The following is a 25,091-nucleotide window of genomic DNA, read 5'->3' on the forward strand; positions in this document are numbered from 1 at the left end:
AGTTCACCAAAGGATAGCAAGACTTCCATGTAATAGAGAGCAGGATAAAAACTGGAAGTTGAGCTGGAATTTTTCAACAGGGGCTTGAAACAGCCCTGGATTCACATATTGCGTAGATCAGTTTCTCAAGTGGAGTGAACAAGCACAATCCCTATGTCCTCAGTTGAGCTGTAGCAGTGTGTCACTCTGTTTTTACCTGTTTGATCCTCACAGTGCTGTTCCAGAGTTGTTTTCTCCAATTTATTGTGGTCTATAGTTAATGAACCTTGTGTGGGAACCAGTTCAACACATGAGTTTGGAGCAGCCCCCTAATTCACTACACTAAAAACCAGCTAAGTCATAAACACTTTTGAAAGAGCTTGTTAGGTGCTGGGGGGGTTTGGGTACTTTTTTTTTAAAATAAAAATTAAAATTTCACATTTTAGACATCTCAGGTACTAATTAAATTGTACTGCTTCTTGATGTGCTCAATACATTTGTACCATGAAAGTTCTTTTTATTATGTATCAAAAAATAACCCATTAATCTTTACAGTACAAATGTATTCATTAGTAAGGAAAAAAAAATCATCAGAAATCTGAGGAGCATTGACTCCTTTTCATCTTCAACTAAGTAGTTGTTGTCTAAAATTTCTGAAATAGTTTAACTGATTTGTCAGTTCCACCAGTGACTTTTGACAGGGCATATTGACCATTGTGGTTGAAGAGGAAATAGGTGAAAAGGGTGACATTTTTCTGCAGTCGGCCTTGTCAACAATTTCACAAAAAATAAAACGGTCAAATGAGGGATCCTTTGGTGACAACCAGTCAAGCAACAAGCAATAAACCCTCAAGAAAGTCATCATGAGGAACTGACTATCTATGAGGACTTTGTTCAGCCTCAAGGGTAAATCAATGTTAATACGAATTCTGGCACTGGAGAGTGGATAACATGACATCAGTTTTTAGAGATAGGCTCTCTAAGAGAGACTCATCAAATCATGGCAATCTGCCTGAAGTCAATAGTGAGATAATTCAGCATCTCTGTACTAGCTCACCTTCCCAATGGATCCAGGTCTCACTGGGAGAAGAAATTAAATAAGACTTTTTTTCCCCCTCTGTCCTAAAAGGACATAAATGTTTTGTATTTTATTGTATTTACTTACTGATTTAGGTTTTCTGAGTACATTTTATTTTCAGTAACCTAAAAATTCACAAACACAGATAATTTGCCAAGAAACTTGACAGACCTGGAAAAATATCTGCAAAACTCCTTCTTTTAATTATTTTATTTTTTATTTTTTAGGAAGTTGTTCATAGCAACTTTGGCATACTTCTGCCAAGAGCTTCAAGTATTAAAAGCATGCTGTTTTGGAGAATATCGTTGATATTCACTGATATATTTTGACATATCAAAGGGTACTGTAAACTTTGCTTCATGTCAAGAGCATATTTTCTTCTAACAGACTCCTTTTGAAATGCTGCGCTAGATATGCATGCAGGAGAGTTTTCCAACTGAAAACAAAAAATGCCTGAGAAGATTTGACCTAAAAAAGAAGCACCTGCCTTGCTGAGATCTGCCTGGCCTTCAGCCAGCAGTGCAGTGCACTGCTGAAGAAATGGGGCCTTTCCTAAGGGGAGGCAGGGGTGCCTGATGCCTGAAGAGCTGGGGATGGGGTTCATCACCCTCTCAGCGTCCACAGGGCTCTGGTGGGAGAAAACAAGGAGTGTGTGTGACACAGAGCTTCGACTGTACTGCTCACATCTCTTGCTACAGCATGTGGGAAACTGCTTGGTTGGGCAGGGGAATGGGAGAGGAGAAGATGAATGTGTCCTGACAAAGCAGTGTTGTTTTGGCAGTGTGCAGCCTGTAGGCTCCCAGATGCTCAGAAGTCACTTCCTGCACCCCTGCTGAAGGGCTCTGTTTCTCAGCTGCTCTGTAATGACTTATAGCTACGGAGTGCCATCTTCCCTTAGATCCCTAATTGTAGGAATGCTGCCTCTCAAATTTGAGCTCATACTAATTAACTTACCAATAGAAGTTTTTTAAAATGTGACTGTAAATCAGGCATGTGATCCTTTCTTCCATTTATTTTTGTTTCTTTTGTTATTGTTTCAAAAGCATCTGTGTGAGAATGCATGTTTAGCTGCTAATTAAATGCTCAGTGTCTGATATTGTTACAAACTGCTAAATAGCAGATGGAAATGGCAGTGGTGTAACAACATTCTGAAAATGGAGTATCAATGACCAGAAACAATATAGGAAATTTTTAGTGTACGAGGCACATGGAGTTGCTGTGAAAAGCACCTTAGTTTTCAGGCTGTCTCATGTTAATAAAGAGAGGACTAGAGAGAGTTAATCACCGTTTTTCTCTTCCCTTTGGTTGAGAGTGCACTGGCTCCAGTGGTGGCTGCACAGGCGCAGCATCAGAGTGGGTTCATTTAAAAATTCAAATTAAAACAAAATGTATACATTATTCACTTGGCCCTAGTTGTTACCCAGTTCTGCACAGGAGGAAGAGCCCTGAAAGGAGGTTTTGCCAGTTTTCTAAATCTTGGACTTTTCTCATGTTTATCTGTTTACTGAGTACACAAAAGGATGCTGTCATGCCACACAGGCACAGCCCAGCCCCAGCTCTACAATTAGGTGGAGGGGCTGTGGGCAGAGAACACTAAATCAAGGCTGTCTGGGACATGGACTGCAGAGACCAGGCTGGGTGTGACCCTTGTGAGGGCTGAGGGGGGCTTCCATCCACAGGGTTTTTGTGTCTGATTTCATTCTGCTCACCATTCCATTCTATGGCGTGAATCTGGATGTAGCATCATTTTAAAAGTTATTCTTTTGTCTTTCAAATATAAATATTGCACTGAGTGAAAGCAACAGATTCTCATCTCCACTCTTTAGTGGGCAGAGGTGATGAAATATTTGTGCACCATGCAGCATAGAGCTTTAAACAATTGTACTACATGTCATAACCTACATTTTGTTGCTTGCAGTGATGAAAAATATTTTTTCTCAACAATTTATCAAAAATATGCCTGATCATGAACTCTTAAATCTTCTGAGCCATTAACTACTGACTACCACCACAGAATGGTAGGAAAATACAGAACTTGAAGCTGGTTGCTAAGCTTTATTATTGAATTAAATTTACTTGAGTATCATTGAGACAATATTTAGAATTTCTGGTTGGCACAATAGGTAATTTTAGAGCAGACACATGCTTACTGATGTATTATACGAAGCTACACCACAACCTCAGGCTCCAGAATACCCCATACAATGTTCTGGGCATCCTTAATCCCTTCAGCCATGGGATCTTTCCTAGAAATCACAAACCATGGGATGAGTGATTAGCAAGAAACATTTATTTAATGTGCCGTGGTTAAAAACATAGTGAACCTTGCCAATAGGATGCAAGTCTGTGAACACATTTCCAAGTAACACCCATTTAATGATACAGAGATTTCAAGAAATGTTAAGGTTTGGGTTTTTTTCCTGTAGCTCACTGTGAAGTATCAACAAAAGAAGACATTAAATGTGTCACAGATTTCTGTAAACTGAAAATATAAATGTTTCATTTCATTTCATTATTTAATTTGCAATTAAATAATTGCAAATTATTTAATTTTAAACTCAAGCTTTTTCTTTCTCATTTCAGTCTCTCTAAAGAAGGTTCATGTCTAATTAATTATTCTTCCAGGTTTTCATCTTGAAAATGTAAAAACAGGCTGGTTTGCCTGTTTACAACTCCTTCCTCAGACAAACAGAAATTTAAAGTAATGAAATTTATCAAAAGAGCTGAGATCTGAACACTTCTTAGTTCCAAAAAGCTGACTTTTTTTCAGTGTAAAAAACTTTAAACAGCTTGTAACCAAGACACATAATGTTCCTTGCACTCTCCAAATTCTGTTGCTGTGAATTCTGTGTTATTGTCACTAAAATTAGATTCAAATTGGAGTGAAAGAATCCTATGTCTTTAGAACTGGTGCAGTTTATTATGTCAGGGCATTTGAAGGCCTATACTTATTCTAGCCATACCTGTTCAATGGAGCACAGCAGCAATACAAAATAAGTTCTGAAAAAGCTAGAATTTAGTAGGTAGAATCAGCAGTAAAAAAGAAAGCATTCCTTGGATTTGTTGTGTTGTGATGATGTTTTCCAGTGCCTAAATGATATTGACTGTTGTTCTTATTGAAGAGGAAATAAGTATGTGCTCTGAGCTACTCAGACAACTATTCATCATTCTCTCTGGCAACAGAAAGAATCCCCATGCCAGGATGCAAAATCCAGCAGCAGCTACAGCTGCAGAATATCAGAAGCCTGTATTAAAAAACTCACAGGCAAATCAGAACCCAATTTCCAGGCAGGATGCACTTCTTCAGAAGCATTGCTTTAGGACATAACTCAGTTCTCAGAACACCACAGTCTGCAACTTAATTCAAGTATTTAGGGGGAAATAAGGGTCTTTGAAATATAAATAATGCATAAAAAAGAACATATTTTGTTCTTTATTGCTTCCTAGTGAAGCCTTGCTGGAGTGCTGTAGTGAATAATGATAACATTTGTTCTTAAAATCTGATGCTGACTTAATAATAATAGCAAATTAGGATGTGGAGCCCTGCTGTGAGAGGTGATGAAAACATAATTTTTTATAAGATAATAGTGAATATTGTTGCTTGGTAAACCCACTGTTAATATCTGTAGGGGTAAATGACTCTTGCTTGGTTACTTTAATTTGTTGTGAATCATGTCAGTTCATAACCACTGACTTAAACCTGACTGCTGGTACAAAGCAATAGGTTAAAACCTTTGTCACCAAATTAGTTGCTTTATTTGGAGTCAGATGGAAAAATTGACAATAAGGAACAAAGGAAAGGTGCAGACTGGCAGATTGAGTCTCAAGGGTGTCCAGGCTGTCAAAGCTTGCACAGAAGCTCAGAGCATCTCAACAAGCTCTCAGGATGCAGAGAAGATAGAAAACATCCTAAACTACATTCTGGCCACACCTCGATTTATATCTACTTGGCAGCACATGGAATATGGCTCCTCTTGTCTTAAGTTAGCATATTTCTATTTACTCCCAAAAAGAGACAAACCAGCAAAGGTTAAATGAACACAAATCTTGGACAAGAGCCTTCTTCCTTGACCATTGAAAGTAGAGTAACTTAACTCTTAGTTAACTTATTAACTCTTATTATCTCTTAATAGGGCTAAGATTAGCACCAATGTTACAGAGTACAGTTTCTGTCATGGTGGCTCAACATCTCATTCATTTTTCATAGACTTCTATTATTTGAATTTTCTAATGGGAAACACTGTTTCTACAAGATAGTGCCAAAATGAAAACAATAAAAGAAAGTAACCATTAAACTATTTTATTCTTAACTGGATTTGAAAGCGCTGTAAAATACTTGTCATTGCTAGTTTTCATATATTATTAAAAGCTTCCTATTCTTATTGTAATGACTATAGAAAATGTACAACCTAATCTGAGTTCAATAGAACCCTGGAAAAACAAAAGCTTTATCAAGAAAAATGAAAGCACTGCTCGGAAACAAAAGCTAATTAAAAATATTCTTAAAATTGCCCTGGAGAGAGACAAATGTACAGATAATAGTCGCAGTCTGTTTAATACTGGCAAGTATGTCTAACATGGCAGCACATTCAAACCAGCCTTTGCCTGTACAATCTAGCATCTAGCACAGTTATAATGATTAAACTTCATAACATTTGTTAGAAATCTTAGGCCTATTAAATTATATATAAAACCATATCATCTTGAAGTATTATTGTTATTCATATTTATTGATCAATGTCTCACAAATGCATTCATTTGTTGGTTTAATGTGTTTAATCTCACATTAATTTGTGAGAGCATTTAAGAGATACAACATTTAGGCAGCATACTTCTGTAAAGAAACACAGGCCTTTATTGGTCCTTCTTGAAAAAGTACTTAAAAATAACTGGGTTAGTGTGAATGGTTAACATTGCTAAAGTTGAAAGAAAAATTATTTTTTATTCAAATTTTAGGGCTTCTCCAATAATATTATATAATAATATACAAAATCACTCTATGGATCTGTATGAAATATATTAGCATGGTAACTTATGGCTTACTATCTCCAGGATTTTATATCCAAATGTGGAATAATATTGTTAATATTTTTTTCCATCTCTATCCATCATTGTTGGGTTAGTAGATGTAATAGCATGCCATATTTTGTGTCTCTAACAAAACAGGTTTTCCTTTGCCAAAATACCACCTACAAGTTGTCTGCAGCCACCATGACAAAAATCAAATCTGTGCAGTTTTTCTCATTCCCCTTCTGCAGAAAAACAAGTCCTTTGTAGAAAAGGAGTGAACATATTCTGTAGTTTATGTATGGCCTCCCACACAGTAAAACAACACATCAAATCCCATTGTCTCCGGCTCGGTCTCACAGCAACACTGGCAAAAGCAGGGCTCTAAAGGCAAACAAACTTTCTGCCAAGTGACCAAACCAAACGTTCTACCCTGAGTGCGTTCATGAGCTTTAATTGCCGTGATCAGCCACACCTGTGCCACCCCACATTCACCTCCTCTGCCCCCAGCCTGAGCTCTACCTAAGCTTAACCTGAGGCTGGTGCCCCCTTGAGCTGGGGCTCATCCAGAGGAAAGGGTTTCTGTTTGACTGTGGACCTTATGAGCTGGGCTCTGAGTTGGACGTGGCCACTCTTCCCAGGGTATAGCCCCTGGCTGGAGCTGGCATGAAATTCCCTCTGGCAGGAATTCCCTCTGCTCCAGGCTCCCCCTGCTCAGGGAGCACTGCTGCCCTGGCTGCTCCCTGGCACACCAAACTGACCTCCTCTGACATGGAAGGGGGGGACAGGCGCTGGGCTTGAGCATGCTGGCAGGGACATGCAAGAGGTAATTTTATGTTCTTTTAATCTTCCTGTTGTCAAAGATGTATTAATAATTAGGTTGGCAATGGGTCCAAAGCAAAGCTGGGAAACACATTTCTTTACTTGTATGCCTTGAAAATACTTAACTCTAATTATTTTAGCTCTTTTTTATGTATTAGGAGAGAAAATTTTCTGCCCCTCGCCATGTATCCAATCTGAATCCCAGAATTGGTCTGTTCTGTTCTAAAGATTATTATTTTACTTTGGAGTACCTTTACCTACCTTCATAGAAGGAGAGGTAGATGCATTTCTACTTGAGTCCCTATTTCTGAATATCTTTGCATTTTTACATCTAACAAAACCTGCTCTTAAGTAACTGTACAGAATAAAGTTCTTTATTGTTAGTATTGTTTTATGTTGAAGACCTTGTAAGGAAATTGCATCTGACTTGGAAATTACAGGGTTTTTTTGAAGTTTAATGCTGATGAACACACATCATATACAACATACAATGCTACATTTATTTGGGACTTCTCTCTACTGCTAATTACTGAAACCCATAAAATTTATTATTGGCAATTTCTTGTGCCAGTCAATTGGTTTTCAAGCTTTCAATGAGCTTAAAGTGCTCCAAAAATACAACCTGGTTAGTGACAGAAGTTAAAAACAAACACTGAAGTTATTTCAGACCCTTAAAACTTCAGTGTATTTATACTCATGATATTGCATGCTGTCCAGTCTTGCTGGTTAGCAAAAGACTTCTCTGTCCAGACTATCAAAGTCTCCTCTGAGGGCAATTAATACAATTTTTATTCTTTTAATTTGCTGTTTGTCGAAGTATTAAAAAACAATAGAGCAAAATGAAAGGTTTTTACTTCAGAGCCAGATATATGCAGCAAAGAAGGAAAATGGTGAAACTGAAATTACTGTGATGAACTTAATTATCATCATGGGTTCTGGAGTCTTACTCATAGAAGAGGGTAAAGAAAAGGAAACTGGAAAAGAAAAAAAATTTACTTTTCAAGGTAAAAACTTGTTTTCAAATTCTCTGTTTAATCTGCTTCCTGTACTTGAGGAAACAGCTCAGCTATAAAAGTGTTGCTGTAGCGCAGCAGTGCTGCAGACAGCTGTCTGTGCACACTTCATGTCACCTAGCAATGACATGTGCAGACTGTGCCACTAGCCCAAGTGGGTTTTGTTTAGTTTTAACAGAAGTACAATACTATTATAACTTAGTGATTGGAAATAAATCCTCTGTGCTTTATCCAGTCCCTCTCCTTTCAATGAAGGAAAGTGAAATGCACTCCCAAACTTCACTTTTCCTTTTATGTCTGAATATTAAGCTTAGGCTTTTGCACTGAGAATTGTGGTTACACTGCTAGCAGCTGAAAGTGGTGCAGGGAACAGAAAGCTCTGATTCCAAGCTGTAGCCTTTCTTCCTTGTAGTTCTGAGGCAGGTGGAAAAAAAGGAGTGAGCAATAAGAGGTCACAAATTCAAATCAGATTTCACTAATCTGTGCGCTGTATTCTCAGTGCAACATTGTGACCTGTAAATAATAAAAAGAAAAGATTTCGATTCCTAAGTCAAATTAGTTTATTTCATGTTTTATCAAACATTTCAATAGGCTTCTTTGCCCCTTAAGAGAATACATTTAGCATCACAAAGGTTATATTCTCATCCTGGTAAGGAATTCCTTCACAATCTCAGACTGAGAGGCTGGGAACAGTCTTGATCCTTCAAGGCATGAAAGTAAAAGGAAAGTCACCACCAGTACAGTTCCAAACAGCTTATTCTGAGAATTAACTTTGCAGTCACATGCAAGTTGGATGCATGTTGTCCAAGATTTGGCCTTGTTTTTGCTGAGTACTTCCTTTCTGTGTCATGTAGGAATGTGGTTGTCAGTCATCTGTACCTTTGATTAACTTTACTATGGAATGTACTTCTGGTGGTTACAAATAATCTTTGACTAGGCAGGCTACTCCAGGTAGTACCTAAGGTCCAGCAAAACCATTCCAACTTTCAGTTCAACATGGAATGGTCAAGTCTGTAATAACCTTATGGATAACTCTTGACATATCATTGGTCTGTCACTTTGTGTTTCTTTGCACTTTCCTTTCCAAGATTGTCTGTCTAGAGTAAAGTTTGACAATAAAGTGCTATGTATCACAGGTGATTGCAGTTACCCTTTGAAGCTTTGACTAATACTGGGGGCCTAGGCAATATCTATTTATGTCCAGGTGTTATTAGTTTAATGAATAGCAGAAGCAAACAGGTGGATCCCTCCAAAATTCTGCATACTTTTTAAAAAAGAGATAAATATTTCAGAAATATGATCTTCCCTCCCTGCTTCTAGTCTTCTTTCTGTCACTAATAGTCATTAAAATGTCAGATTTCTTCTGCAGGTAGAATGATAATGTTCACAAAACAGGGAAAAATATATTTTGAAAGGCAATGGATAAATTTAAGTCCTGTCAAGAAGCTGGATGTTGTCAATATTTAAAATAACCTGCAATGACTTGGCAAGCTACCACTGCCATTTGTATTCACTACTTCAGCTCCTTGTAAAACCAAACAGCAACAAACCATTTCAGGCAAAATGAGCCTTAAACACAGGAACTGCTTGTGTTCCCCATCACTAGTAATTAGTAGAAGAAAGTGGAAAGTAAGCACTGATAATTATTAGAAGAGGAAAAAAACCCAAGCAAGAAACAAAAACCCAAGCAAGAAACCTTTTATTCTCCTTTCTCTTTGCTTGCTTGGGTCAATCTCATAGGTTTTTTAATAGGTGCAACCATGTTTCACTCATCTTAGATTTTTTAATTCCAAATATTGGACAGAAGAAGACACCTGAAGGGGAAGATGGAAGGTCCAGTAGCAACGCTGGCTATAAGCTTGACTCCTTTAAGCACTAATCAGCAAAGAGTTACTTTACTCCAGATTAAAAGAAAACCAAACTGAATTATGTTAACAGCCAAGGACACCTAATAATGTGTAGCCTTTGTTTTTCTTACTGAGGGTATTTTTGGTGACATACATGACAAGTAGTTTTATTTGAGTGTCTTCTGTTTGTGCCCTAGGAATGGCTCTGGTGAATAACAATGGTGTGGATGGCATGAATGCATTCTGAAAAACGAGGTAGGTGTTTACACTCTGCTTTTAAAGGATGTAAAATATTCTTTATGGAACATTACTGAATTGGTGCTTTTGGAAACTGAGTGTGATTCAATATGCCACGTGATGTATTTCATTTTAAGCTGCTTATAAACATAATAGTCCTCATGTTCAGTTATATTTATGCTTTAACTTCTCAAATAATTGGAGCTTTTACCTCCAGTCATCATTGACTTTTAACATTTATGTTAATCTTTCTAAGGTAAAAGTATTAAGCATTATTACTGATGTATTGAATTTTTAACATTTTTGAAGAGTAAGCTGTTCTTTTTGAGGGACTGCCCCTGATATTTTGAAATAGTTATATATATATGAAGCTTTTGCTAGCTTGTACACAGATGAGGTTTATAAGGCAAGCCACGCATTTGTAGAAAAATAAAAACTAAATTCCTTTATTTAGATATCTCTGTAGATACTTCACAGGAGAGGGGAAAAAAAGGACAAAAGATAAAAGCAGAGAGATTAATTCTGCAGATTGGTACTGAAAATACAACCCTGTATTTTCTACACAGATTTATAAACAGCAGTGGAAACCTGGGGTTTAGTGCTGCATTCCTCCATGTTCTTAACTGGCATTAGCTCTTTAAGTCAGGAAGCAGATACCAGAATGTGCAATTGCTTTATCAAGCCTTAGAGTTTCACAATAAGAATGTTTGATTATATTTCTGAAATAATTTACTCATCAAACAGTGCTATTAAATGCAGGATACCTTTACAACACTGTTTCTATTGTTGTTTTCACATTCTATTTTGCTGGCAATAAATCATTTTGAAGCAATTCATTTTTTACACATTGAGAGATAGACAGCAGATCCTGAACTCAGCAGATGACACATTAAATTCAGAAACATGTCAGTCACATTTAAAGCATGTGGCCGACTCCTACAGCAGATCATTCCAGTGGAAAAACCAGTTTCTCTGCAGTTCTCTATCCATGTCAAGCTGAAATAGAATTTTATTCTTGTTCACCTGGATAAAGAATTTTTAATGCATGTACCGTACTTTGTCACAGAGTAGTAATAAAAGAATAACCAGTATCCAGATCAAAAATACAGAGCTCATAGCCAAAAGACCAGAATTTTAACCAACACCACCAGGGTTATCCTGTGTTTCCCAATTAGATATATTTGACAAATAAAAATGAAGAACATTATTTCTTATTATGGTAAGGAAACATAATATTTCAGACATTGGCGTTCACCTTTGGCTATCAACTAGGATTTTGAGGATAAACTTCAGAAGCCTTCAGTCTGAGAAAATGCAGGCAAACAGGAGCTAGCCTGGAGCTCTGCTCTCCTGCAGACTGTAACACTCACTGCTGAACAGGACTGACACCTCCAGCACTGCTCCTCGGGGCCAGATTTGTTTGTAGGAATTTGCTTGTTTTGATAAAACATACATAACTAAGACTATTTAATGAAGTAGGAAAATCCCATCAAAGATAAGCTATCCTTGACAAACACTGATGTTTGTGTTTCTTGGCACATCAGAAAGTTTGCTGCATCTTCATTTTTACACGTTTAAGGATCTGTTTCTGTGCTATGGTGTTCAAGCCTGACTTACTGGTGATGTTCAGTATCTTTTTGTTGTTTTTCAGTGCAGCCAAATGCACTGAATTTTAGCTTTGGGCTGTCCCAAGCAGTCAATGTTAAGTGTTAATTTTGCACCTTGGCCTGTAAGGGCTGCTAAGCAATGTCTGCAGTAATTGTGTATGTTTCTGCTGTCTGTTATTTCGTGTTGAAGTTTGGATTGTCCAACTCTGAAAAATTTCTCTGGATTTTTTGCATCTACTATTTCAGCTAATAGTTTTAAAGAGAAACCTTATAGTATGACATGTTTAAGGGCATCACTTTGGGAGTTTTTATGGGTGTTAGGCAAAAATGCCACACATTGCTGAGAAGCAGTGTGTTGTGAAGCTCAAGTGCTGTTTGCTACGCATCAAAGATGTTCAGATTTTCATAGGTAATGTCCTCAGTATTTCTTTTGTTATAATTACTATTCTGGTGGGAGTGAGCTTTTTTTCTCTAATGCAGCCTCTCTCTGCTGGAAAATTTGTGATGAATGTATTTCCTTTCTTTGATGCTCATAGTTAAATATAACTGTAAATGGAGTGAAAATGGACACAAATGTGACAGATGTGACTTTCTAAATTGACATTTGTGCTAGAAGCTCTTTGCACGTTTTTTCTAACAACACCACCAGCATTTCCCTTAAGTAGCACTATGGCTCTTGTCAAACACTTTCCCAAAAGGTCACTTATTTAGGCCATAGCTCTTGCTCTCCCTGGCTGCTGCTGCACTGTTCTAATCACCAGGTGACATTACTGAGAAGACAGCACTAAAAAGCCCTTTAAGAGAGAGGGGATGGGACTTAAAGCAGGCTTTTTTGGCATATAAAGAAATTCCCAGGATGCTTTCCTTTATGCAGAAAGTGTGTCTGCCTCTCTCTAAAATCTCTGCAATGTGCAGCATGTATTCTTTAACCAGGTGTAATAATTGAGGTATTGTCATGTGCTGACAATTTGTATTTCTTGGGGTGTATTTCTAATGCTTTCAGTTAAAGGACATTAAAAAATAAACATAAATCAGAAAAAAAGCTTGTATCTATAATACTTTTAGAAGCTTTATTTTATTATGTGTTTTTTAAATGTTATACATACCAAACCTCTGCATAATTTCCATCTTCTGTTCCTCCATGAAGTAAAACTGTGCAGGACCTGGAGACAAGTGGGAAGGGAAAGCAAGAAAGTTTTGTTGTTAAGCTTTTTGCATATTATATTATAAGTGGGGGCTAAATGTCTCTGGTTTGAAAAGTACTTTACTTGTGGACCTGAAGAAAAGTGCTTGTAATTCTACTAGAGGGATGTGAGAGATTTTGCAGAGTAACAAAATTGTACAACCTTTTGTCAGATGTTCAGAGAGAAAGTAAAGCTAATGCAGTCAAGCAAGAGAATCAAGGACATTTCTTAAGCTCTGGAAGTAGAGTATGATACTTGGAGAGATTTCTAACTGCAGACTTGAGAACTACACATGGATGCATATATATCCAGTTTTTGTGATTTATGTTGACAGGTCATATGCTACCAATGCTGGGAATTATTTTTTCTTGACATAAAGGTCTCTCAATAATTGAAATTTGACCTGAATGTGAGGGATTGGTTGGGGTAGCTCAGTATTATCAAATTTTCCATAAATTTCTTGAATGGATTGACCTTTAGCATCTTTTTAAAACTCTAATGTTTCCCACTGCATCTCTGTGATGGCCTGAATTTATAACTCTCTCTCTCTAGCAGGAGATGGGGATTAAATGTGTGCTTATGCTTTTCCTCTCTTCCCCTCTACCCTCCTGCCAAGTTCTGGAAGCATTGGTCATAGGTGACAGTTTTCAGCTCCTTTAACAAAGGAATTGGTGAGGTGAGTTCCATCTAATGCACTGACATTTTATGATGAATAAATCTTCGTTTACTCTCTGAATCCTTAAATGATTGAGCTTTTTTTGGTGAGGATATTGATCTCTTCCCTTCCTTTTTTTCATTATTGTTGTTGTACTGAGGTGTTTTTGCTTTTAATTGTTACAAATCTGTTGCATGCATGCACAAAATTTCAGTACAGTGCATCTCCATTTTGGGACTTCATGATCGAAATAGTCAAAAGGGGTCAATATATGGATCAGGAATTTCTCCCACTGATTGCTGTTTTTCCATGAGCGTGTGCATCCCATATTTGCCCTCATAATTTTTTTTGTGAGCTTTTCTGTAGACCAGAAATCTGAGTTTACTTTTGTAGAATTGGTACTTTAGGTACTGAGTGTCTTCCCCTTCAATGTTGATCATTGCTGGCTGTTACTGCAAACCTTTAATTTCAGCTGTATTTTTAAAGAATGAAGAGTTTGTACCTTTGAAAGCATTTCAGCAGGCTCCTATTGGTTCAGACTCACAGGGATCTCTAGTCTGATTGTTTCTCTGGGGTTTCCCACTTCTTGAGGCGTGCCTGTGTGTAAGAGCCGAAATGAGAGATGTGGGACTTGAGGTGGCTCTCCAAAATGCAGTTTATTCCATCCAAGAGGTTACTGCAGTCCAGGGTCGTGGGCAACAGAGCCTGTGCCTACAGCTGTCAGCTGGAGACCCTTAGTTTAGGTTACAAATGCATTATGTACTTTTCTTTGCTGAGCATATTAATACAGTAGAACCAATCTAAGCCTTAACTATTATCTATAGCCTATCATAACTACTATAATTACCATATTCATGTTACTGTTCTCCAATCAGTAAAAGTTAGTACATTACAGTTTAAGCTAGAAGTTGTTTTTCAGTTTTCTTGCAGTGGAAAATTCTGAGACCTTTTTTCTACTTGCAACATCTATGGGCTTGTTTGCCTGTGCTATCTATCTGCTTGGTAAAAGCATCATCTTGTTTGATGTGGGTTTATCCTTTGCTCTAAGTCATAAAAACCCACTTCTAACTAACACACCCTGTGCCACCCTGGTTAGCCAGTAAGGCTGGCTCAGCAATTCTTCTATATCAAAACTTGCTTCCATCTCTATTCTTTCTTCAGATTCTATATTCAAAAATCTTTCTGCTAAGCATACATATCTGTGAGACTTCCTTGTCAAATTTTGATCCTTCCCAACACCTATGGACACCTGCTCTCTGTTAGTTACTTGCCACAAGTACATTCTGCCTTCAGTTATCCTTGCAGCCTCTGGCTCTGGTGATATCAGGGCTGTAGGAATGGTGTGTTGGACACCACTTGAAATGCAAATATATATATATATGTTTTATTTTTTTAAGCATAGCATGTTTGAGAAGGGTAGAAACAGCTATGAAACCAAGCATCTGGAGGAGAGAATTGAGTCAAAAAAATGAGAATGGTAACAGGGAACCCTTTAAGACAACTTGCTGTAGATAATGATGTGTGTTTTTTAAAGCCTTAACAAAAGAGTAATACATACATGTTCTTGTTTATTGTTTCTGGCAATGTTCAGTGCACTTCTGGCAGATTTATATATTTGTAATTTTGAGCAGTGAAATACAATTTTTTTTAATTGTATCTTCTTTAAGCAAATATACTACAATGCAATTTTGCCTAAACATATGTAAAAGTTGATTTTCTTATCTCTGAACATATCTGTTGAAGTGGTGGAATTCCTTGGTAAAAATATTTGTGAAACTTAATGACCATGTGTTGTATATTGTATATCTGGACTACTGGGGGCCTTTGGCATGGCAGAAGACATCCAGTGTAGCCATTTGTAACTGTATCAGGGGTTTGTCCAGAATGTTTTTCAGCAAACATTTTGGTGTAATTTTACCATGTAAATCTTTTAAATCTGGTATTATTTGCTTAATATGAACTGCAATACACAGTTATTATAAAACGCAGTTTTATTAACTGTAAATATTAGTTGAATGTGGGCCCCTCCTAGAGAAATAACTTTTTTGGCAACTATAGTCAGGACTTTTGGCTTGTGTTTTGGTTTTTTCTTTTTTTTTCTTTTTTTTTTTTTTTTTTTGGATCACCTTGATTTACTTGGTAAAACAAAATTATTTTTTGTATCGGTGATCAAAAGTGCATTAATGGAGATTTACAAACTTTTCATTTTATCTTTTCTCCAGAATTGACTTGGAGAAGAAATAAAAATAAGAAACTCTTGACAGTTCTCTCCCTGATGGTTTTTATGCAGGATAATGATCCAATCAGCATATTTCAGTTTTAGTTTGAAGTATTCTGTGTTTTTCTGGCAAATTATCGGAAATAATAGCAAAAGTTATTCAGATTACCCACCCCAAGGCCCCCTAGAGAATTTGGCAAGAATTATTTAACCACTTGCCTACAGACTGCTGTTCAGACAAGCCATTCATTTGCTGAAAACATTTTTTTTCAAACCAATACACAATTAATTTATTTTTGTTTCTTATGCATTTCTTTTGTCATTTTGTATTTCTGTAGATACAAACCCACTCATTTCAAAGCAGAAAAAAACTGTTAAGATTAATTTTTAACTGTAATCCACACCAGCTTTCTTTTCTTCAAAGACTTTTCCGGTACAGTGTGGTTGTTTTCACTGTTTGGTTTCTTGTACTTTTTTGCTTTTATAATCCTTTTATGTGGGGTGTTTGTATTTGCCTTGGAATTGTCTTTTTTCCTCTCTTATCTGCTCTTGTGAGGTATTGCCTTCATTTTTTCTGTACTGCACAATGCATTTTTTTCAGCTTGCATTATTCCCTCTTCCTTCTAGGTATCTTTTATCCTATTCAAAAGAAAAGAAAAAATACCTGTATTGCATTGTTATACTATGCTATAACTTCTTTGATATGGGAAGGACTCTAACTAAATCTACTCTCCCTAGCCCAATAAATCTCTCTAATATACACAAAAAGCCAGCTAGGCTTCTAGGCTCAAGTCAGAGCAAGACTTCTTGCCAAAATGGAAATAAACTTCATAATGGAAATACCATTTCATCAAAGGGTTTAATGTAGGAGTTTGTCTATATCCTGTAGATCTGAAAAACTACTGTTTCCTCCATTGTGGAAAATATTACTAGTTGTTTACTGATTTTTTTTTTTGGAGGGGAAAGAAAAGGCAAAAAGAAAAGCAGATACTATCATCAATACGATCATGACCAAACATATGGCTTTGCCAGTGCAGTATATCCCATGATGGACTTGGTCATAAATAAAATATTTGTATGTGCAAGTCTCTTAAATGTGTTGAACTGGGAAGAGCAGAGGGCAGTGACAGCCTGTGTCACTCTTTCCTGTGTCTCAGAACAACCCAAAAATCTCATTCAGAGTACCCAGTTTTCTGTTTAATCCCCTTTAACATCTGTGGCCCACCACGTCAACACAGGGTTTGATGGAAAGCATTCCAACAGTAATGAATGAGAAAAGATCTTTGAATTTATGTTCTTCTGAAGAACTGGTAGTAAGTTAAAAGCAGATAGCTCAACCAATTCCTTCCATAATTTAAATAATGTAACATCTCCACTTTCATAGACTTGTTGAGTGCTTAGTTCTATATTTCAAAGTTTATTGAATTTTTTGAGATATATTGAAAAATATGAATAATTGATATTTGAAATTATTACTATTTCTCAGGAAAAGTTGTTTCTACTAGGAATTTCTATAATCTGAAATGAAATACATTATATTTTTTATATAACCCTTCCAAAACAGATTTTGCTATGCAAAATGCTTTTTAGAAGATTAAGCCAGAATGTCACCTATCTAGTCTTGTGACCCTCTGACATGTGTTAATTTAGATTTATTCCTATGATCTCATGATTTTACTAGTCTATAAATGCAAGTTATTATCATTGTACAAATTCAGAATAGTAGCACTTAGTCTTATGTAATGATCTATCATTTATTTTTTTCCACATTCCACACGCTGCTTCACAAGGTTTCAGTGCAGAAGAACAGTGCTATTAAAACCCAATTTATAGGTAGGTAAACTGGGGCATGGATTTTCAGGGTTTTGCCAGCCAGCTGACAGCCAGTCAGCTTTAATGAGGGATAGATTGGCTCAGAGTGTCTGGATTTTTAGTTGGCTGACATATATTATCCCATCAGTTGAATGTAGTTCACACGAATTTGAAGGCACACAGCTAAATGAAACTCTCCTGTGCTGCTCTGTGTATGTGAAAAATTGGTGTATTCTCAAAATTGATGTTTTTTTCCACTACAGTGAAGGAAGTCATGGCTTAGCTGTGCAAGGCACTCCACTGAAAAATTAGGAACTTTTACTTTCATAGATGTTAGATGTAACACATTATATAGTACTCTTCAGTCTTGATGGTAATGATTTTTCTCCCTTCTTTATTAAGGTAAATTATCTTCCACTAATCTCAGTCGTGCTCCATTTAAAGCATTGTTGGTATATTGGTAAAATGTCTTGGTTTGGTTTTTATAAAGGTCTCCCTGTCATCTGCACACTGCCCAATTTTCTAGGTCACTGAAATTTTCTTGTGAAAAAATTCCCTAACTTTTGTATGCATAAGATTTCAGAGCAACAGAAGTGTTTACAAACCTATGGAAGTCTTGATGACAAGTTGTTTTTTATAAAGGAAATTATAGAATTGCTGGATAAGGTTGAAGTTTTAGCTGAAGTCTTCCACAAAGCAGAACAGCTTTTAGAACAGGGACAAACCCATACTGCATTATTTTCCTCTGAGAATAATAAATAAGGAGTAGCACTTTTGGCCACTAAATAGAAATGCTTCTGAGTTGGTTGTACTATACTTCTCTACCATAAAATATCTGAATGTTTGTTCTTGAACAATTTTTGATTTGAAACTCTTCACAAAATATTGTCCAGGTTTCTTTGGTGTACTGTCCACAAGTTAAAAGAAAAAGGACATGCCTTATTAGTTTTAGTAGCTTTTTTCAATAGGCTATTTTATGATCACATTCGTACTACCTGTGATTTGCCTCATCAACCAAAAATCTTGTTCTTGCTGCCCTAGTTATTATGGAAGTGAAACAGATAATATTTTCATTCCTTGGGTCAATAAATGCCATCTCAGGTCTGCCTCACTTGGAGCTGGTACTGCTATCAGAACTGGGCTCGTCAGAAATTCTCTTTTCATCTGCCTGAAACTTATTTTTTATAGATGTATTATGAATGTTAATGGTTCAAAGCTACTTAAGGAAATATTTCTCGAAAAAGAGCTTAGGAAGTTGGCTCTCCATCTTTGCTTGGAGATACTCTCCTTATTCATTTGGCCATATCATCCCAGGATGCTTTTTCTAACACCTCTGATTTGAGAAAAATATATTTATAATAGCTCCCTTGTGACTTGCACCTTTCTACCAGCAAACTCAATGCTTGTAAAAGACGTTATTTATGGCATTTTACTCTTGCCTTTGGAGAGTATTGTCTTTGCTGCTTATATTTTTGATTTTGGTTGTTTGGTTTGTTGTTGTTGTGGATTTTTTTGTTTATGTCTTTATTTGTTGTTTTGTTGGCTTTTGGTATGTTGAAGCTTTTGGTGTGGTTTTCTGCAGAAGTCTTATACTTATTTCTTGTGTCAGTTATAGCCTCTCTTTTTCTTAGCTCAGTCAATACCCATGTTTTCTGAACTAACCTTCACTCAGAATCAGAGTTGCATGGCTGATAACGTCATAACCTCTGAAAATGTTATTCAGTTCTTGTTGTGTTCCTCTTTTTTTTCTGATAGCAAAATCAAAACATGAGGTTGTTCAGTAGTATCTCTTATCCAGGATTTTTATTGCCTCTGAACCCCACCATGGTTATGCATTTCTCTAGTGCATTACTTGTTATTTTGAATGCTCACTGAGTTTTAGAAGTGTTTCACAGAATCGGACAAATATTGCATCTCTCCCCTTCTCATTGTTTGAATTAATGACTGTCCTGCAGCTATCCATATTTATCTTCAGTATTCTGACTCCAGTGAAGCATTCCCTTTTGTTTTTGTTTTGTTTATTTGTCCATGTTGGGGTTTTGTCAGGACATTTTCTTTTCATCCCAGTGAGAACTGTTCAAGGGCATGACCATTCAAATTTCTGACAGAAGAATAACTGTTAGAATGGACCTCAAATGTGGTTGAATCCTAGAGACAATTAAAGGTTTTGGGTGGACAGTTTTGTATCCTGAATATATGTGGGGAAAACTGAAGCCAGTAAGGAACTTAGTGTGGCAGTTCTGCATGAGTCAAATCTATTCAGTGATTTGTAGGGACTCTTGGTGATGAGCAAAGCCCATGGAAAATGTAGATCCATATTGCCCAGCATCAGCTGGAATAGGCCAGTTGTATGAATGCATTAGCTACTTAGCTAGTAGCTGGTTTTTTTTCTGTAGATAGGAACTAACTTGTAATTTTCTTATAATGTATTCTCCATTCGTGTCTTTTCTCTTTGCCACTTAATTAGTCTGCATGCTCCAGGCATGTTAAGAAGAGTGAATGTTTTAAGCCATCCTGTAAACCTAAATTCAGAGAGATAAGGTCCTTCTGCTCTTGGATTCATAGCTCATATAGTTAAATTCCTGTAGTTAATTCACTTACCTGTTGGTGTGTCATCAGAGCCGAGAGAGCAGGCTGTGAGCCTTCCTCCACAGGTGCATTCTCCATCTTTTTTTGGTGATAGAGGAGAGAAACAAAGAAAGACTGGGAATTAAAAACATGACTGTGCAAGTCTGAACAAAGTTTTATATGCCCTCCATGCCCTTAAATTAGTAGACAGCAATAACTGCAAAGGAGGTTGCTGAAGTTCTAATTGGTATTCCTACTACTGTCCATTAAGGTAAACAAAGTACATTATTTTCCTGCTGCTGACACAAAAAGGTCATTTGCAAGAGCCACTGACTTCAAAAGCATGTCACCACTAATGGAAAGAAAAAAAGATGATACTCGGGTATATTTTAATAGCTTTCCTCAAATTCTGTAGGCAGCTGAAATTACATTACTTATTCTAAACTTCTGAATCTCCAATAATGTTTGTAGAGGCAATTAAGGATTTTCAAAAGCAGAGCTTGAGGCAGGATGGACACAGTTTCAGATTTCTCTGACAAAGTGCCATTTGAACTCTTCAGGCATGTTTCAGTATTTGGTAGTAGTAAGATCCTGTAAAGAAGAAAACACTGCCTAATGAAATCTGTGTTTTATTTCTGTCTTTATAAGGCACCCCATGGATCTAAACATTTTGATATATTATTAAACATATAAAACTGAAAGTAGAATTCAAGCTCAGTAATTATAAAACACTCCCTTATCTCTACACAGCTCTAAGTCTGTAGTAGGATAAACATTTAAGAGAATCTTTCATCTTCAGCACAACAGACAATTTAATTTCAGTCTTGTATGATATATTTTCCTACCCATGGAGTGCTAAAGTGCTTTACAAGACAATCAAGTAAGTACAAAAGTGAATATATGGACAAACAGCAATTTGTATCATGTTCAGCAAAGCTAAATCATAGTTTCACTGCAAAAAGTGGATAAAGTTATTTGTACTCAGTGCAAATAGAAGTCATGGACTACAATTCTCTTTGGTTGACTTTGAGCTATTCTTTCTTGCTATGACACAGAAGAGTCTCGGTTTTTTGCAGAGTTTGAAACAAAGATGCAAGAAGCAGAAATCAAAAGGCTGATAGCTTGATAGCTGTCTATTTTGCAATGCAGTACTAGGCTTATTCACAGCATCTACAAATTTTAAATGTACAACAAGTTAAACAATTATAACTTTTACCACATTTTCCACTGGAAAACAAGAACAGCAGTTATGAGGCTTATGGTCCACCATTATTGGCTCTCAATTCTTTCTTCAGAGACTGTAAGATTGCTTTGTAATTTTGAATCCCTTTAAAACATAAATGGATATTCACTTTCCATCTATTCAGCTGCAAAGAGAAAGGAAAAAGGAAGTGCGGTACTGGAAACAATAGGACTGTTGAGTGAGATACTGGTATGTTCATGAATCTTTGTGCTTAGAGAAGAGAGTGGTAGCAATTAAATCCTCTGAAAGGGAAGGGAGACCAACCTCAAATGTATTCATTATGCTGTAGGTACTCTTGCAGTTGCAGAAGAAGTCATAATCTTCTAAAGTCTGTAGTCCAAACTCCAGATTTGCTAGACATGAATGTAACTTCAGAAGAACTGCTTGTTGCCTTTATATAGGATTGTGCAATAAACTGCACCAGTAGGGAAAAGCCTGTTTCTAACAGATTGTTCTGTTTGACGTGGAGAACTGTAGGCTTGCAAATGCAACTCTGCAAGTCAACCACTTGAGATGGTTGGGACAATTCAGTCTGTGCATTTTCTTGCTGTGCTGCAGTTGCTGCTACAAAACAGCAAAATGCACAAGACTATCCTCAAAACCAAGACTTTTTAAATGAGTTGTCATGAAAAGCCTTGATCTAAAAGAATAATGTTCTCAGTGTGTCGTTCTCAGGGAAAAATATTCTGTTGGGTGAATAAACAGAACAATCAAACCAGACACATTTACCACACAAACACTTTTTACCACAATTTTGCAAAGCTCTTTGGTCTGAAAGGACTTGGATCTATTGAGATCCTAGTTCATGGTGACTATCAGGTTCAGGTAGCACCCACAACACAGGGCTTGATTATTACTGAACTGTTCTACCTATGTAACTGATGAAATGGAGTTTTTCATACCTTGGTTAGCCAAACCTTAAAGTTATTGAATTTCATGTTGGCTTTTTTTTCTTTGAAACCACAAAATCATTATATTGTTTTATTTGGTTGTTATATTGTTTATTTGGTTTATATGAAATCCTAACTGTCTCTTCTGTTGGCTATGCATGTGCAGCGCACCATAGGAGAAAAGAAAAAGTAAAGGGAGTATATTGCTGATTTTTATCTGTATTGCAGATATAGATTACCACTCTCCTTTTGAAATACAGCCCACATGTGAAATAAGAAACACTGCTAACATGATATTGCTTTATTTTGGCACTGACCTTGTTGTAAGACCCCCCCTATACTCTGTCTATTGTCTGATGGGCAATTGTAGAGCAGCCCTAAAACTGTGATGGAAAAATGATCTAAGCTTCATATAAAATTTCACGTGGTGCCACTTTTCTGAGGCTGTCTGATTTTTGGTCCATGTGTATTTTTTGTCTAGAAACCTCTGGGAACATTTTTACAAAGGTTTACGGGATGTGAATAAATAAAATTTGACCTGAGGGTTTTAAAGATTAAAACTAATGGAAAATTATTAATAAAGTCATTTTATGGAGGAGATTTTTACCCACTCAGCACTATTTGAAAGACATTTTCATATAATGAGCAAACTGCATGTACTTTTGAAAATAGATAACAGGAAAAGGTTGGATCCTTTACAAAGGAAACCTAGTATCTCACCTGGCAACTCAGAAATGTGCCTTGTCATTCTTCTAAATATGTTAGGTAGAATCACTTACTCTGCTTGTCACTTTTTAAAATACTTTGAAAGCTACTGCTGTTCAGAGAGAGGATAAGGATATGAAAATAGAGTTAATTATGAACCACGATCTGATCAATGCTGCAACAAGGAAAAGTGCCCTGCTTCTAGGGCAGGTGGTGTAAATTTAAATAGCTTGGCTTCAAATTTCAAAATATCAGTTAGTGATTTTTAGATACTCAGCTATAGTATCCAGAGGTGGATGCTGAAGTGTCTCATGTCTTTCACAATACACTCTGGTCTTCAGTGAAATCACTGCTCATTTTGACATCTTAAACCCTACTGAGTCAATAATCACTGTCCAGTGCTATAAATATAACAACTTTTGCTCTTCTGGAAATGTTTCGCTCCTATACAGAATTTTTAAGTGTTCCAGCCTGATTTATATTCTTTTATGATTTCTGCAAATGCTTAGTGGGCTAAACTGCAGTCACAATACCTGTTTCTATTTCATGCTATATCATATGTGAAAACAAGTTGTTCTTTAAGGCAAAACAGGAATTTATTTATGTGTTTTAGTAACTAAACATGAATTATTTCTTTGAACACTGTTTGCTGTCAATGTTGATAGCTTTCTAACAAATTCTCAGTGTCCACAGGTTGACTTTTCCTAATGGGCATCAATTAGACAGCATGGCACAGTACAAGAAGCAAAACAGCAATTCCAAGTTGTAGGAATAAAATATGAAGTAACATGCAGTTGGCCTGCCATATACTAAATGATGGTGCTGACAGAATGTGCCATTTCTGAACCACTCTTGGGGGAGAAAAAGCTGCTTTTTTTCTCCTTTGCACTACCTACTGTGTTCATGGTAATATGAACTTCTCTGCAGGATAAATTACTATAAACCCAGTTTCACTACATTAATTTTTAAAATGTTTATTGTTCATATTTGAAATGAAATATAAGTCCTAGGCTACATCTCAGCCTTTGTGTACTGGCATTCAGATATAGCATATAGCTTTTATAGCACTACTGTTGTATCTATTAATTAATGATGTATTTTTAAAAGCATTTAATACATTAATTCTTTATTTTCCATCAAAACCTCCTTCAGTAATTTCCTGGAGAAGTAATTGTGTAAGCACCTCAGCAATTACAGTTACACTACACAGTAATTAATACTGCATAAGAGGTCAGATTAGCTGCTATTATTTTTTCTTGCTTCTGAGTTTTCTAAATATTTCCTGATTTTCAGCTTTGCAGTGTTTTAATTAATCTGTCTGCAATACTCTATATTGCATCCTTTGTGAAACTGTACTTTTCTTCCAAGAAGTTCAGTGAATATTAAGTAGGTAGCAAATGTTTTTGTCTCTTAAATTAAGGTGCAGAGAAAAGTTTGTCCCATTTTTGTGTTTTGTTTAAAATCCTGAAAATATAATAAATCAGCTTTTTTAAAATATATGGCTTTAGGATGAAAAGTCCTGAATTATTGAAGGTGACCCTTCCTGACATCTCTAGAATTATAAATCGAGCTATCTTACCCTTGGCTTTTTATGGAGTCTGTGTTTTCTAATAGCAGCAAGTATAGAAGTAGGAAGGGAACTTTCTGTTGTCTTATCAGAGGAACAAAGCTGCTGGTAGACAAAAATCTGTGCAAATGCAAGCCCTCCCCTTCAATAATTAAATAGTAGGAATAACTTGAAAACAGCTCCACAAGAAATAGGATCCCTGTGGAGTTTCTACCTGTTCCGACTTTAAATTTTTGTTTAGGAAAGTTGTTTCCGGTATGATGTGAAACTGACTTCTCAGCACAAGCAGTACTGTAATTTGGAGTGAAACAATCACTAAAATGTAGAAGAAGACATCCATCCATACATATTTAAAACTTCCAGCCAGTGTGAGGGGAAGTATATGTCAATAGAAATGGAAAATGAATGCTTACAAGCAAACATAGCCATAAAACATATGCTACAAAAGCCATAGTTTGGGGTGGTTTTTTTTTAATACAGAAAGAAATCACATCAGTTCAAAATCAATACTTATTGCTGCTGGATTCAAGTGTAGTGAACTGTACATTCTTAATCATGAGTCTAAATCCTCACTGCCAAAAGTATGCATGTGATGGGTGCTGTGCAGCTTGACAGGAGTTGCCTTTTAACATTTGCAAATGACCATGCACTTAAGAGAA

At 36.4% G+C, this 25,091-nt stretch overlaps 1 long non-coding RNA gene across 1 annotated transcript in view; it reads left to right on the top strand.

Moving 5' to 3' along the window:
- The first annotated feature begins 9,948 nt into the window (after positions 1-9,948).
- The window catches only part of LOC139592154 (uncharacterized), a 178,646-nt gene continuing 163,503 nt past the window's right edge, over positions 9,949-25,091 (top strand). Inside the window, exon 1 of the long non-coding RNA XR_011679919.1 lies at positions 9,949-10,001. This is a non-coding gene — a long non-coding RNA (uncharacterized lncRNA). The remainder of the gene's footprint in view (positions 10,002-25,091) is intronic.

This window comes from Agelaius tricolor, unplaced genomic scaffold (assembly GCF_023055355.1).
Source record: "Agelaius tricolor isolate 1412-34295 unplaced genomic scaffold, bAgeTri1.0.p SCAF_8, whole genome shotgun sequence".
Taxonomy (NCBI): domain Eukaryota; kingdom Metazoa; phylum Chordata; class Aves; order Passeriformes; family Icteridae; genus Agelaius; species Agelaius tricolor.